This window comes from Caretta caretta, chromosome 4 (genome assembly GCF_965140235.1).
Source record: "Caretta caretta isolate rCarCar2 chromosome 4, rCarCar1.hap1, whole genome shotgun sequence".
NCBI lineage: Eukaryota > Metazoa > Chordata > Testudines > Cheloniidae > Caretta > Caretta caretta.
The window spans coordinates 69,149,235-69,165,002 of NC_134209.1; the positions used below are offsets into that span (position 1 = coordinate 69,149,235).

A 15,768-nucleotide genomic window follows, 5' to 3' on the forward strand; every position below is an offset into this window, starting at 1 on the left:
AGACTGTGGAAGCACAGCTATGAACAGGTAATAGAAACATAGACATCTATAAAAAAAATTGAATAGGCAATGGGGTAAAACAGGGATCAGAAGCAGTGCTTCATGAAAGGAAAGGAACCTCAGCAGGCATACCACAAGGTCAGGGAGGCCAACAATCAATCTGGTGCCAAGCCGCAGACCTGTCATTTTAGAATGAGCTGTATGCCATACTTGGTGGAAAGAGCACCAATACCCTGCAGACCATCGTGAATACCTATGAACATGCTGAGACACCAAACCCTGCCTTGAACATCAAGGAGGGGGAAGAAGAGGAGGAAGGGGAACACGCGTCAGGGAGTCCATCTATGCCATGAGCTAGTATCTTTTTTCAGTACTCCATTGCAATCTGGCAAGTCCCACAAGCCAAAGATGAACAAGCTTAATGAAGGGAAAGGAACCTTGGGTAACTTTGTTCATGCATTTTTCCTTACCAGTGTTTAAAAATAAAGATGGTGCCCAGCCGAACACCAAGTTAGCAGGACACAGGTATCAACTTCTCACTGTTTTACTCATACAAGAAGATGTAACAATACAACAAGCAGAGTTATTTGTTTTTAATTCCCTTGTAGGATTAGGCAGCCGTTGCATGCGGAGCAGTTTGTTTATGTACATAGGGCTCTTCCTTATATCCTCATGCGAGATCTCGATGAATCTTTCATGGAGGTATTCTGCAATCCTCTCGTGGAGGTTTCTAGGGATGGCAGGCAGCCTTATTTCTTCCTCCGCGGTAGGATACTTTCCCAGGCCATTCCCAATGACTTCAGCAGGCACCATTGCAGTAAACAGGCTAGTGGCATATGGGCCTAGCCAGTTTTGGAATGCCAACAGCAGCTGTGCTCTCTGTCCCTTTGCTACCTGCAGGAATGAGATAGCTAAAATCACGACCGCCTGTGGAAAACAGTGCCAGTACTCAGTGCCTTTGCCCTGTACTTGTACGCATGAAAATAGGGGCCTAAATTTTATTGTTTCATGCAACCAAACAGTTCCCTCCTCGTTTCTGCCTTCCCTCAGCCCTGGCTTCTATTGGCTCAGACTGGAGAGTGAAGCTGTGCAGAGGCGCTGCAAAGCTGAAGTGTCAATAAGCAGATCTTACTTAAAACGCTTATGGGAATAAGAGGGGGGAGTTCTGAAACTTTCCATTGTGACTGAAAATACGATACATCTATTCATTTTATCTGTGGTTGCTGCCATTGTGGCCTTGCGGGGTGCCCCCTCCACACCTGCAGAACGCCTGACCCTGATGAGGAGAAAGAAGAGCACTAGGGAAGATATGTTTAGTAAGATCCTGCAAGGCAGTTGTGACAGTAGAATGAATTATATTGAAATTATAATTCATTAAAGAAATGCTACTTGAAGGGTTTGTTAAAATATAGTTGTCAGGAAGAGAAACATTAAGGAGTGTGAGACAATGGGTCCTCAAACGAATTAACTTAGAGCTCCTACTGAGCTAGGAGATTGGTAAACGTTAGTATGCAAATAAGATATGTATGTATATTTGTCAGTTTCTGCTTCCTTTTGTCTCTTATGTTAAATTGGCTTTGGTTTATTTGTATAAATAAGTTAGCTTGAGCCACAGAGAGGGGCTCACATATCTGGGTGCATTGGCAAAGCGCTTTGCTAATAAACAGTGTGGTCTGACAAATTATGTGAGTCCTGAATCTGACTTTGACACAGTGTTGCATCAGACCGTGAACAGAGGTTCTGGAGGGTGAATATGTCAGGCAGACCCAGGAATCCCAGCAGGAAAAGGAGAAGGAGGACATAATGGGGATTCTCAGGCAGTAAACACTACCCTTACCTCTCCAATGTGGGACAACCGTAGCTTCACAAATACTAACCTGTGAGGGCAACAGTTCGTGTACATGTAGCCAAAATGGACTGAAATGGATATGAATATTTTCTACCATTCAAATGTTAAAGGTCTGTTCTCTTAATTTGTATTTGCACATTATTTTTGCACTCTTTTTGGTATGCAATGCATTTATATTTTTTTGGAAAAAATTAATCTTTATTTCAGAATGCATGGAGCTATTCAAAATACCCATTAGTTGTAAAAATTGTACAGAACTACAGAACTCATAGATTCAGTAAAAAACCAGTGTAATAATTATAAATGTACAGCAAGCACTGCATAATTCATAGCTTTATGAGCCAGGGGAGCATGAGGTAGGCTGGGTACCCCAGGATCACTGCTATTTGCATTTCAAATTGCCAGTGGTAATCCACTGGACAGGAAAGAATGTCCCTGTTTATAGCTTCTGAACAGTTTTGGATTCTTAAAAATGCAAGCGTCATGCACCTTCCCTGACCAGCCCATAGTGATATTGGTGAAATATCCCCAATGATCCACCAGTGCTTGCATAACCACTGACAAAGTAGCCTTTTCTATTGATGATCTCTGTGGCAAGATAAGCTGGTGCCAAAATAGGGATGTGCATGCTGTCTATTGCTCTATTACAGTTCACCAACAACACAAACAACTGCGTATGCATACACACGAGCAATATAGTAACTGCAGTGTCTTTAGGCTGACATAACTTGTGTCGACCAAAGTTTATAGTGTAGACAAGAGTGTAAGCTCTTAATATTAGTTAGGAGCGCCGCAACACCTGAATACCTTTAAAAATCTGGCCTTAATCTCTCCGTGCCTCAGTTCAGCTTCCCAACCTCACAAGGTTGTAATGATGAAATATTCCTTAATCTTTGTGAGACACTCACATACTACTGTGTTGGAGACTATAAGTACCTAGAAAGGTGGACTCTGACTCCTCAGTTTCCGCATCTGTACTACATGGATAATATATACCTCAGAGGGATGTTATGAGGATTAATTAGATAAGGGTTGCACAGCACTGTGAAGATTGAAAGAGTGTTTTAGGTACTATCTTACTACTATTGGAATGGTCTTCAGTCTGTTCGCAGGGTGAAACGGTGGGACAAGATTCCCAATACTGAAATCCTTAATTCTTGTCAAATGTCTGCCATTCAAAGCTTGCTCATAAAAGCTCAGCTGCATTGGTCTGGGTTTGTCATTTGAATGGCCGACTCAAGACTACCCAAAGCCCTATTTTATGCTCAGGTGAAGCAAGACACCTGTTCTTATGGTGGCCAGTACAAACAAACAATATAAAGACACACTGAAGTCAAACTTAAAAGCATGTGAAATTGACCCCAGCAACTGGGAAGCAACAGTCCATGACAGAGCAAGGTGGTGGCAGATTTGTCATGTCACCATTAACCACTTAGAAACAAGGTGCATTCACACCTTTATGTGAAAAATATGAATAGGTCAGAGCAAGGACACAACAGCTTGCAATGGTCAAGGACAATCTTGTCTATCCCACATGTAACCTGCGTTTGTGATTCTCACATTGTCTTGACCTCCTGTGTATGTGTTCATCTATGTTTGGTGAATCCTCATACACTGATGTTGATGTAAGAATCATCATAGGTACTAAATATTATAAATGTTGAATGGGGTTTTCAGGATTGTGGCTGCCACACTTCCGGAGCTCCCCCATTCAGCAGTCGTGGTTGGTGGGAAAGGAACTATGGTCAGGCTGTGTTCTTCTACTGCTCTCCACTATCTAGCTGGCTCCCCTATATGGAGTCAATCTGTAGATTTCCTGAGAAGGCTTGTATGCATTGCCACCATAGTCATCACTGGGGCAGATCTGGGACTTTCAGCATTGAAAACACCTGCCTCTACCACTTATACCAAAGGAGAACTCCTTTAACTGCAAGTAAATAGCAAGTTATAGTTGCAGGACTCAGCCATCAGAGAAAGACATGATCATAATATATTGTGCAGGAAGCACAGTGCCCTCCCATGCAGGGCCAGATCCCAAGTGTTAACCCTGTGTACTATCGCTTTTAGACAGTGATAAATCTGAATCTCAATATACATTGAACACTAATATTCCTTATGTTTTCAGAGAATTGATCTTAATTCTGTTTGGCTTTAGCCAATCAAGGAAAAATTTTGAAGATCATTGTCTTCATTTCCGCTAACACTGTTGTATTTGCAGTGGGATATTTAGAACACCTCCTATGTACGGTTAATATAGTTCACCTGGATACCGCCTGTTAACTTTTTCTCTGCATTAGTTTTTGACCATTTCATATCTATGTATTTTGGACCCTGACTCAGTGTCAGTGAACTTTCTCAACAAGAGCTATTTAGCAAGTCAGTGAGAAAACAGGTTTATAACTTTTATTTTGTGAGCTACTTATGTTTTTTCCCGCTGATAAAAATCCAAGTTGTACAGTCAGAAGAGTTGTTCAAAATTACCTTGTCAAGTCTGATTCATTGGGGGATGGGAGGGAAAAAAGGGCTTGAGGGTTCTTTTTGCTGTGACTATCCATAAAACTGCTCCTGAAAAGCAGCAGGGAGTTATAGTAGTGATGTGGTCCTGAAGATCTGTTTCTGAGGAAACAAAAAATATTTCACAACATGAAGCTGAGAAATATTAGCAACGCTTCAAAAGCTGAGTTGGCAGGTACATTTGTTAACCAAAAGGGGGGAAAAAAGCATGCACAACCACCACAGTGGCTAAAACAGAGTATTTATGATTTAACACAACAAAACAGATTGATTGAAATGTGAGCTTTAGATGCTGCAGTGTTAGTGAAGTGCATTGGTTTGACAAACAGCCCTAAATGCTCCAACTAAGAGAGACACAAAAGTTAGAATAAAAAAGGTGCCATTAGACAATCAGGTCTCAAGATCAGCATTCAATTAAGACAAATACAGAATGAATGATTATAAGGATTTTTAAAATGAGCTTTGAGTAAGGATCTCAAGGATCCAGTTCAATTCCTATTGATATCAATGGAAAGACTTACATTAACTTCAGATGGAGATGGAACAGATGCTAAAGACCTATATTGCTTACAGCAAGTAATGGAAGAAGAATTACAAATTCCAGTAGTGTACAGGGAAGCAGTAAGAACACTTTGGGTCCTATTCACTTCAGACAAAGCTCCTATATACATTTAAAAAAGAGAATGAGTTCTAAATAGGGGTCTTAGTGTAGCAGAATATAAACCTAAAGGTATACTATGTGTTACCAGTTACATAATCCCCTTTATGATCTTATTTAAAATCCTGTGCATATCCAGTAAGGACAATGTATTCATAAAGTTTGTTTGTTTAATTTGAAGTATTGAGGCCTTGTCTACACCACAGGGTGGGGGGGAGATCAATGTAAGTTACGCAACTTCAGCTATGTGAATAACGTAGCTGAAGTCGATGTACTTAGATCTACTTACCGCGGGGGACACACTACGCTATGTCGATGGGAGAAACTCTCCAGTCAACTCCCTATTCAGGTGGAGTACAGGAGTCACCGGGAGAGTGATCTGCGGTTGATTTAGTGGGTCTTCACTAGACCCGCTAAATTGACTGCTGATGCATCGATCGCCACACGTCAATCCCCCAGTATGTGTAGACAAGCCCTGAGAAAATTGAGGTTGATCCCTATTTTTCGGTTTGTTGTTAAAAGGAAAGCCAGCTGAAAAGAACAAAAGTTTCATACCGAAAGACAGTAAAGTCAGGATTTGCTTAATCTACAACAAGATCGTTTGAGGAATACCTATACTTTGTTTACTCTGATTCCAGGATTGCATGAGAGATTCTTTGGATTGTTGATGCAATTGAATTAAAGCAGTTGGATTTTAAATTATTGCTTTCTTCAGTTCATCCAACTGGCAGAAGAAAATATAAACTGCAATGGAGAAAAAATAAAGACTCAGAAGAAATGTTAGGAAGCACTTTTTTTTAATACAGTAAATCAGAAATGGGTAGAATAGTCTTTCATGGTTATTGGGTTTGTCCTGAGAAATGTCTTACAAATAATTGATACAAAAACCCAATCCTGAGCCCAGTGCAGAGCCTGCATGAGTGCCCAGTTGGAGAATGGGTATGAAGCTGTTTTGTCCCGGGAGGAGCACTGGGAGAGATTGTGGCTCAGGAGGCACAGTCGCTCCCAGCACCTCCCAGCTGTGCAGAGGATTGGGGGAACCACACAGATGGTGTAGATTGGGTGCAGAATGAGGGCCAGGCCATAGCCCTAGCTCCTTCCCATGCATTTGCTCTCAGGAAGGAGCAAGGACTAAGCAGTCTTTGTTCACAGGGATGGCTATTATGCTCTTTGCTTATGTGGGCCATTCAAAGGCTTGGCTTCTTGCAAGCCCCATACATCATTTGTACAATGGGAGGCAGAACACAATATAAGTGCACTTCAGAAGACTGTGGGGAATGGAGACGGGGCACTGGACTAGGAGTCAGAAGACAATTCTGTATGGCTATAGCACTGATCTGCTGCATGACCTTGATCGCTTAACTTCAGGGTGCTTTGCTTCTTTTTCCCCATCAGTAAATGGGGATAATGATAATTACCCTCTTATGTAAAGTGTGTTGAGATCTCCAGATGAAAAGTATTGTGTAAGAGCTAAGAATTAGCATTTGTATTTATTAGCTGATGAAAATCTGCAGTTTTCACAAACATCAATTTGTTAATGCAAATCTTTGCTTCCTTTAATGCAGAAAAATAATTTTCATCTTCTGAGCTTCGACAGCTACATCTTCAGAATTTTACAATCTAGTATATTTTTCAACAACAGTCCATGTTAAATTATGTCAAAGTGCTAATCTGCTGTAAACCGTAGATTAAGCATACGGGTTTAGAAACCAAGGCGATAGCTAGATATCTTAAGTAGATGGATTGGCAGATAGGTGGTTAACTGTATTTGCAGCTAGTAGGAGCATATGCAGCTCCACTGAATTTATGTAGTTGCACCAAGTGAGGCCAATGGTGAATCTGGCCTGATATTTTCAGTGAACATTAATTTTTACCTAGACCTAATTAAGCTACCTAATAGTCTTACCTGGATTCTAAACTATCTTTCACTTTAGTGTTCGAGCTACATGTTACTTAGGTACACTGGTGTAAATTTAGAGCAAGTTCGCAAAAGTTAATATTACACTATATTTACACCTCTGTAACTGAGAACAGAATGTCCAGCTGTATTATTATTAGTAGTAGTATTAGTATTTATGTTGTTATTTTCACAGCAGTCACAGTATGCGACACATTGTCCATACACATACAGGAAGACAGTACATCTCTCAGTCTGTAAGAAGAGCTAATATGCTAAAGTCATGGTCCTGCAACTAGATTCATGAAGGTAAACCCCAAATGCAGGATCAGAAAGAACAAAGACACTGAAATTTAGCACAGAATAATCAAAGATCTAGTGCAAACTGTATACAAATGTTACTTTTTTTTCATTTCAGTGGCTCTTGCCAATTGTCCTGGCTGAAATTTGCCCCAAGGCAAAGGTTCTGCACAAGGCCTAGATACCACTTAAATGCTAAAATAGGGTTTCAGTGAGCCTTAAGCAATGCATGGGCCTTGCACTTGGAGGGGAGAATTTCACCTCCACATACTTCCTATTCGCCTCACTAATTAGGCTCTTTCCGCACCCCAACTCAACGTGAGTGGCAGAGAGCCTCAACAGAGTTCTTTGCCACAGTGCTGTGGGGTTGCTGAGTTGTTTGTCTGGCCTCTCCACGTCTGGATCTACTGCACAGCAGAAACATTGTGTTTCTCCTGCGTTTTGAATCTTGTACACCTACATGAGATCACGTGTCAGTATTTTCCCTTAACTGTACAAGCAATACTAAAGGGGTGACTGACTTGATAGATAGAACATAAACTTAAGACGATAGCATAGGATAGCTGGGAGCAATACACTAGAACCTCAGAGTTACGAACACCAGATTTACAAACTGACTGGTCAACCACTCACCTCATTTGGAACCAGAAGTACTCAGGCAGCAGCATAGACAAAAAAAGAAAAAAAAGAAAATACAATACAGGAGGTAAACTACTAAAAAAATAAAGGGAAAGTTTAAAAAAATGGATTTGACAAGGTAAGGAAACTATTTCTGTGCCTGTTTCATTTAAATTACAATGGTTAAAAGCATCATTTTTCTACTACACAGTAAAGTTTCAAAGCTGTATTAAATCAATGTTCAGTTGTAAACTTTTAAAGGAACAGCCATAACGTTTTCTTCAAAGTTACAAACATTTCAGAGTTGCGAACAACCTTCATGCCCAAGATGTTGTAACTCTGAGGTTCTACTGTACTCATATTCTACACATTGGTTTTACAGTCTGCTTTCCAAGGCCCTAAAATAAAATGTTTTTTCAGATGGATTAAAATGATAGTCAGAGGCACCACAATACAAACTCACAATAACCAAACCAAAGGCCCAAACCAAAGCCTTGGATTAAAACGTCCCAAACTTTGATTAACATATGTATGGATCTGAACTTTGTAGACCAGATTCTGATATGACCCTGTAAATCAATAGCAGCTCCACCAGTGAAGAGAATGGAATTGCAATGGCTTAAGTGAGGGGAAAATCTGATTCTATGGCTCAGGCTCATCTCTAATATATATATATCATTTATGGTATGAATAATCATTCTTCTTAAGTTTTGATTCTGCCTTACAGGCATGGCCATGCATTGAAGGTGGCGCAGAGCTGCGCTATTCCAGGGACCATTCCGGTAATGATGACTCAGTACACAAAATTATTCCTCTAGCTTACTTTTGGACTCTGGGAACGTGTTTGCTGCTTCACCCCTTCCAATGGTGCAGCATACTCCTTGTTGCTCTCTGGTCCTGCTCTGTGGGTTGGTGTGTAAGCAAGGGTGGTGGTGGGTTCTTGCACCCCAGGGGAGGAAAGAGGGAGCAGATCTCACACTTAGGCCTTGTCTAGACTGCCAAGTTTCTGCACAGTAAAGCACCTTTCTGTGCTGTAACTCCCTAGGTGTACACACTGCCAAGCCACTTAGTGCGCAGAAACTGCACAGTTGTAGCACTCTAAAAAACCACCCCAACAAGAGGTGTACAGCTTTCTGCATCATGGCTACAGTGCTGCAGTGCCAGTGTAGACACCATGGCGATGATAGCACTGAGATTGGCCTCCAGGAGGTGTCCCACAATGCCTGTTCTCACCTTTCTGGTCATCGGTTTAAACTCTACTGCCCTGCCCTCAGGTGACCAACTGTCATCCCCACCCCATACATTCCTTTGCAAATTTGAAAGTCCCCTTCCTGTTTGCTCGGTGATGCGTGCAGTGGTGGCCATGCCTCCTCCTCTTTCCTCCTCCTGCCTCCTCCTTTTTCCAGGTGGCCATGCCTCCTCCACACACCAGGCAATCCCCCACTTGGAGCAATGCCAAGCTACTGGACCTCATCGGCATTTGGGGAGAGGAGGCTGTGCAGTCCCAGCTGCACTCCAGCCATAGGAATTATGATACCTATGGACAGATTTCATGATGCATGATAGAAAGGGGCCATGATAGGGACACATTGCAGTGTAGGGTAAAAGTGAAGGAGCTGTGGAACGCCTACCACAAGGCACAGGAGGCAAACCGCCATGCCAGTGCTGCGCCCACGAGCTGCCAGTTCTACAAAGAGCTGGATGCGATACTTGGTGGTGACCTCACCTCTACTGCAAAGGCCCCTGTGGATACTTCGTTGGCTCACATGCCAGTTGAGAGTGGACCAAGCCAGGAGGAGGAAATCTTGGACCAGGAGGGGAAGGGAGATCCGGAGGCAGAGGATGACTCGGAGGCCAGAGATGCATGCAGTCAGGAGCTCTTTGCTACCTTGGAGGAGCTAGCCAGTCACAGCAGTCGGATCTTGGCAAAGCGCAAACAGGAGAGGAGGCCCCTGGTAAGTGGATCTGATTTTGGGAATTGCTGAAGCAAGTTGTTGGGGGCAGGAGGGTTGCAGAAAGCAGGCTTGTCTCCCACTGCATGCCTAGTCTGAGCAGCGGAACAGGCTGTTGATAAACTCCCTCCCTTCATGGGAATATCCCTCAGAGATCTCCAGGAAACTCTTGTGGCGATAGAATCATAGAACTGGAAGGGACCTCAAGAGGTCATCTAGTCCAGTCCCCTGCATTCAAGGCAGGACTAAGTATTATCTAGAGCATCCCTGACAGGTGTTTGTCCAACCTGCTCTTAAAAATTCCCAATTATGGAGATTCCACAACCTGCCTAGGCAATTTATTCAAGTGCTTAACTACTCTGACAGTTAGGAAGTTTTTCCTAATGTCCAACCTAAACCGCCCTTGCTGCAATTTAAGCCCATTGGTTCTTGTCCTATCCTCAGAGGTTAAGAAGAACAATTTTTCTCCCTCCTCCTTGTAACAAGCTCGTATGTACTTGAAAACTGTTATGTTCCCTCTCAGTCTTCTCTTCTCCAGACTAAACAAACCCAATTTTTTCAATCTTCCCTCATAGGTCATGTTTTCTAGACCTTTAATCACTTTTGTTGCTCTTCTCTGGACTTTCTCCAATTTGTCCACATCTTTCCTGAAATGTGGCGGCCAGAACTGGACACAATACTCCAGTTGAGGCCTAATCGGAGTGGAGTGGAAGAATTACTTCTCGTGTCTTGCTTACAATACTCCTGCTAATACATCCCAGAATGATGTTTTCTTTTTTTGCAACAGCGTTACACTGTTGACTCAATTTAGCGTGAGATCCACTATGACGCATAGATTCCTTTCTGCAGTACTCCTTCCTAGGCAGTCATTTCCCATTTTGTATGTGCGCAACTGATTGTTCCTTCCTAAGTGGAGTACTTTGCATTTGTTCCTATTGAATTTCATCCTATTTACTTCAGACCATTTTTCCAGTTTGTCCAGATCATTTTGAATTTTAATCCTATCCTCCAAAGCACTTACAACCCCTCCCAGCTTGGTATCGTCCACAAACTGTAAGTGTACTCTCTACGCCATTATTGAAATCATTGATGAAGATATTGAACAGAACCAGACCCAGAACCGATCCCTGCGGGACCCCACTCATTATGCCCTTCCAGCATGACTGTGAACCCCTGATAAGCACTCTCTGAGAACCATTTTCCAACCAGTTATGCACCCACCCTATAGTAGCTCCGTCTAGGTTGTATTTCCCTAGTTTGTTTATGAGAAGGTCATGCAAGACAGTATCAAAAACCTTACTAAAGTCAAGATATACCAAATCTACCACTTCCCCCCATCTACAAAGCTTGTTACCCTGTCAAAGAAAGCTATCAGGTTGGTTTGACACAATTTGTTCTTGAGAAATCCATGCTGACTGTTATTTATCACCTTATTATCGTCTAGGTGTATTCAAATTGATTGCTTAATTATTTGCTCCCCATTATCTTTCCAGGTACAGAAGTTAAGCTGACTGGTCTGTAATTCCCTAGGGTTGTTCTTGTTTCCCTTTTTTATATTTGCCCTTTTGTCCTTTTCCAGGCTTCTGGAATGTCTCCCATCTTCCATAACTTTTCAAAGATAATTGCTAATGGCTCAGATGTCTCCTCAGTCAGCTCCTTGAGTATTCTAGGATGCATTTCATCAGGCCCTGGTGATTTGAAGATATCTAATTTGTCTAAGTAATTTTTGACTAGTTCTTTCCCTATTTTAGATTCTGATCCTACCTCATTTGCAGTGGCATTCACTATGTTAGATGTCCAGTTGCCACCAACTTTTTCTTGGTGAAAACTGAAACAAAGAAGTCATTAAGCACCTCTGCCATTTCCACATTTTCTGTTATTGTCTTTCCCCACTCATTGAGTAACAGGTCTACTCTGTCCTTGGTCTTCCTCTTGCTTCTAATGTATTTGTAGAATGTTTTCTTGTTTCCTTTTGTGTCCCTAGCTAGTTTGATCTCATTTTGTGCCTTGGCTTTTCTAATTTTGTCCCTACATAATTGTGTTGTTTGTTTATATTCATCCTTTGTAATTTGACTGAGTTTCCACTTTTTGTAGGACTCTTTTTTGAGTTTTAGATCACTGAAGATCTTCTGGTTAAGCCAGGATGGTCTCTTGCCATACTTCCTATATTTCCTACACAATGGGATAGTTTGCTCTTGTGCCCTTAATAATGGCTCTTTGAAAAACTGCCAAATGTCTTCAATTGTTTTTTCCCTTAGACTTGCTTCTTATGGGATTTTACCTACCAACTCCCTGAGTTTGCTGAAGTCTGCCTTCTTGAAATTCATTGTCTTTATTGTGCTGTTCTCCCTCCTACCATTCCTTAGAATCATAAACTCTACCATTTCATGATCACTTTCACCCAATTGCCTTCCACTTTCAAATTTTCAACCAGTTCCTCCCTATTTGTCAAAAACAAATCTAGAACAGGCTCCCCTCTTGTAGCTTTCTCTACTTTCTGAAATAAAAAATTGTCTCCAATACATTCCAAGAACTTGTTGGATAATTCGTGCCCTGCTGTGTTATTTTCCAAACAGATGTCTGTCCCCCCATCATCACCAAGTCCTGTGCTTTGGATGATTTTGTTAGTTGTTTAAAAAAAGCCTCATCCATCTCTTCTTCCTGGTTTGGTGGTCTGTAGTAGATACTGGGCAATCCACTGCCTCAGGTTCCTTGGTAGAGCTGCTTTGTTTCTTGCCCCATTAACAGTAACTTTCCTGCGCCACTTTCCCATCATGGGGGGGGGGGAGGGGGGAGGAGAGGCAAGCCACATGGGGCCAGGGCAAAAGCCGCGGGCTTGGAGAAGACCCTCCCTTGATTCCCTGCTCACCCTCAGCAGCAAGATACCTTCCATAATGATCACATCCTGTGGAAAATGTGGGTGCAGGAATGATTAACAGCCCCCCCCCCCCACAGTGCTGTCTCTCCCCAAGAGCAATGTGCCCAGTGTACAGCAGGGTCCAGGAAGAGTGATTTACCCTGCCCCTGTGGCTACTCACCATTTTGGGGGTCTTGTGGCTCATGTGTGCTTGTCTGGGGTCAGCCAGTTAGTGACAGGTGTGTGAGTACTGGCTGTGTTTTAAAGCACTGAATCAGTGTTGTCTGTGTTGCAACCAATACTGCTTCTGTAAAATGTTGCATTTATACTTCAGAGATGACCTTGGGAGCCAAGCCTCCCTCTTTGTTATTGATGGCAGAACGGCTGTGCAGAATTAGAAAGCGGACAAGAAGAACTAAGGAGGACTTTCTCTGTGAGGTTATGATGCACTCTGCCGCTGAGAAACAGGAACTGAAGGAGTCGTGGGATGGTGAGAAGAGGGACCGAAAGGAGAACGCGGCACACCAGAAAAAAGCCACGGAGAGGCTCTTAAACATCATACAGCGCCAAGTGGACACGCTCCAGGTGATACTAGCTCTTCAAACTGAGCAGCTCCATGCCCGCCCTCCCCTGCAGCTGCTGTGACAAAACTCTTTCCCATGCACCCCCCAACACACCGCCAACACACCGTTATCAACCTCCTGGCTCCTCTCTCTACCTGTAGCATTCCACTCCTCCCTCCTCACAGTCCAGCACTGTGGATTCCCACTACACATTGCACTCAACACCCATCCCCCTGCAGTTTGGCCCTGCTGAAGTACAACACCCACTGCATTGTACTCCAAAGGAGACGGTTGGGTATGATCCTTGGACATACACAAATCTGTAGTCGTCCCGAGACCCCTCCTCCTCTTGAGACCTTCCCTTCCCCCATCCCCCTCTCTGCTGATGAATTTGTTCGTTTGACTCTCTCCTCTGGTTGTTGTCTTTTAATAAAAGAATTGTGTTGGTTTGAAAGCAATCTTTATTCTATTAAGTGAAAGCAAAAAAAGCACTGCAAAGCAACATACAATTATGTTAAGCACCCTTCTTGCATCATGTGCACCAATCACCTCCTAGCATTACAAGCACTGCAATCCCAAGCATAGCAACAAATATTAGTGGCTTTCAGCTTTAAATTGCTGCCTCAAGACATCCCTGATCCTTATGGCCCCACGCTGTGCCCCTCTGATAGCCCTGGTCTCTGGCTATTCAAACTCAGCCTCCAGGCCCTGAGCCTCTGCAGTCCAGCCCTGAGTGAAACTTTCACTCTTCCCTTCACAAATATTACGGAGAGTACAGCACATGGCTATAAGCACAGGAATATTGTCATCATCCATGTCCAGCTTCCCATACAGGCATTGCCAGCAGGATTTTAAACAGCCAAATGCACAGTCAACAGTCATTCTGCACTTGCTCAGCCTGTTGTTGAATCAGTCCTTGCTGCTGTCATGTTGTCCCATATATGGCTTCATAAGCCACGGCATTAAGCAACTTCTTGAACAGGCCAGTGTTCCGAAAGATGCGTGCATCATGCACCTTTCTGGACCAGCCTGCATTAATGTCTGTGAAACACCCACGGTGATCCACAAGAACTGGAGAACCATTGAAAAATACCCCTTGCAATTAATGTACTCAGTGGTTAGATGGTCTGGTACCAGAATTGGAATGAGCGTGCCATCTATTGCCCCTCCGCAGTTAGGGAAGCCCATTTGTACAAAGCCACCCACAGTGTCATGCACATTGCCCAGAATCACGGTCTTTCGGAGCAGGATGCAATTAATGGCCCTGCACACTTCCATCAGCACAACTCCAGTGGTCGACTTTCCCACTCTGAACTGGTTAGCGACCGATTGGTAGCAGTCTGGAGTAGCCAGCTTCCACAGTGCAATCGCCACGCGCTTCTCCAGCGACAGGGCAGCTCTCATTCTCATGTCCTTGCGCCGCAGGGCTGGGGTGAGCTCATCACACAGTCCCATGACTGTGGCTTTCCTCATGCGAAAGTTCTGCAGCCACTGCTCGTGATCCCACTATGTGATCCCACCAGTCAGCGCTTTTTTCCCGAGCCCAAAAGTGGCATTCCATTGTTTGCACCTCCGTGAATGCCACAAGCAATCTCGTGTCGTAGCTACTATGCGTGGCGAGATCGATGTCACATTCCTCTTGCCTTTGTCGTTTAAGGAATAACTCCACTGCCACTCATGACATGTTGGTCAGAGTGAGCAGCATACTGGTCAGCAGTTCGCGATCCATTCCTGCTGCCCGAAAGAGGCAGGGTGCACAGTACACAAACCGTTGAAAGATGGCACCAAATGCAGACAGAAGCACAGGGATTGCTGGGATGCAAAGCAATGCATCACAGGACATTGGGACAGGACCCAGGATGCCGCGCGACCCACCCCCCTCCACCTTCCCACAAGTCTTAGCAGCAAAAGAGAAAAACGTGCTCTGTGGGATAGCTGCCCAGAGTGCACCGCTCTGAATAGCACTGCAAGTGCCGCAAGTGTGAACACGTTATTGCAGCTGTCAGTGTAACACACTACAGTGGTTTTCCTTCTACGCTCTTTGAGCGGTGCTGTAACTGCAGGCGCTGTAATTTTGCCAGTGTAGACATGCCCTTAAGGAGTACAGGAACTGTGCTGGTACCCAGCCACTGTACAGTAGTGTGAGAGAGGGGAAGGATTCTTACGTGCACTTCCTTCTTCTTGTGCACTCCAAGCATAACATAGCTCTTAGCAGCTTTTTTGAAGCAAAACCCCAGAAGGGCTTCCAATTAAGCATTACTGAAACAGCTTTTAATAATGCAGCTTTTTCTGAATGGAAATAGTCACATTGTGAGCCTGTTTCCAATGTCTTTGTGGTTTTGAATGCTTATGAATAAATGCTGGCCTTGAAGTTTGTTTTACTGTGTAAGATTCAGACTGTGTGCTAAAATGTGGTGACAGATTGGCACAGTGAATGCTTGCAAGACTCTGCTAGCCTGTGTATCCCAGCCATATATACAAAGGATTGTTTAAATTATTCATAATTTAGTATGCCTTGGGGCAGAAAAGAGAAAAAAATTGCATCCAGATCCAAACTAAT

At 43.4% G+C, this 15,768-nt stretch overlaps 2 long non-coding RNA genes across 2 annotated transcripts in view; one reads left to right on the forward strand and one right to left on the reverse strand.

Annotated features, from left to right (window-relative positions):
• The window catches only part of LOC125635569 (uncharacterized), a 203,171-nt gene that overhangs the window by 26,966 nt on the left and 160,437 nt on the right, over nucleotides 1-15,768 (forward strand). The window lies entirely within an intron of this gene.
• LOC142071763 (uncharacterized) overlaps nucleotides 133-15,768 on the reverse strand; it is a 29,689-nt gene continuing 14,053 nt past the window's right edge. Inside the window, exons 3-4 of the long non-coding RNA XR_012667954.1 lie at nucleotides 4,331-4,465; nucleotides 133-894 (exon numbers count right to left, since the gene is read on the reverse strand). This is a non-coding gene — a long non-coding RNA (uncharacterized LOC142071763). The remainder of the gene's footprint in view (nucleotides 895-4,330; nucleotides 4,466-15,768) is intronic.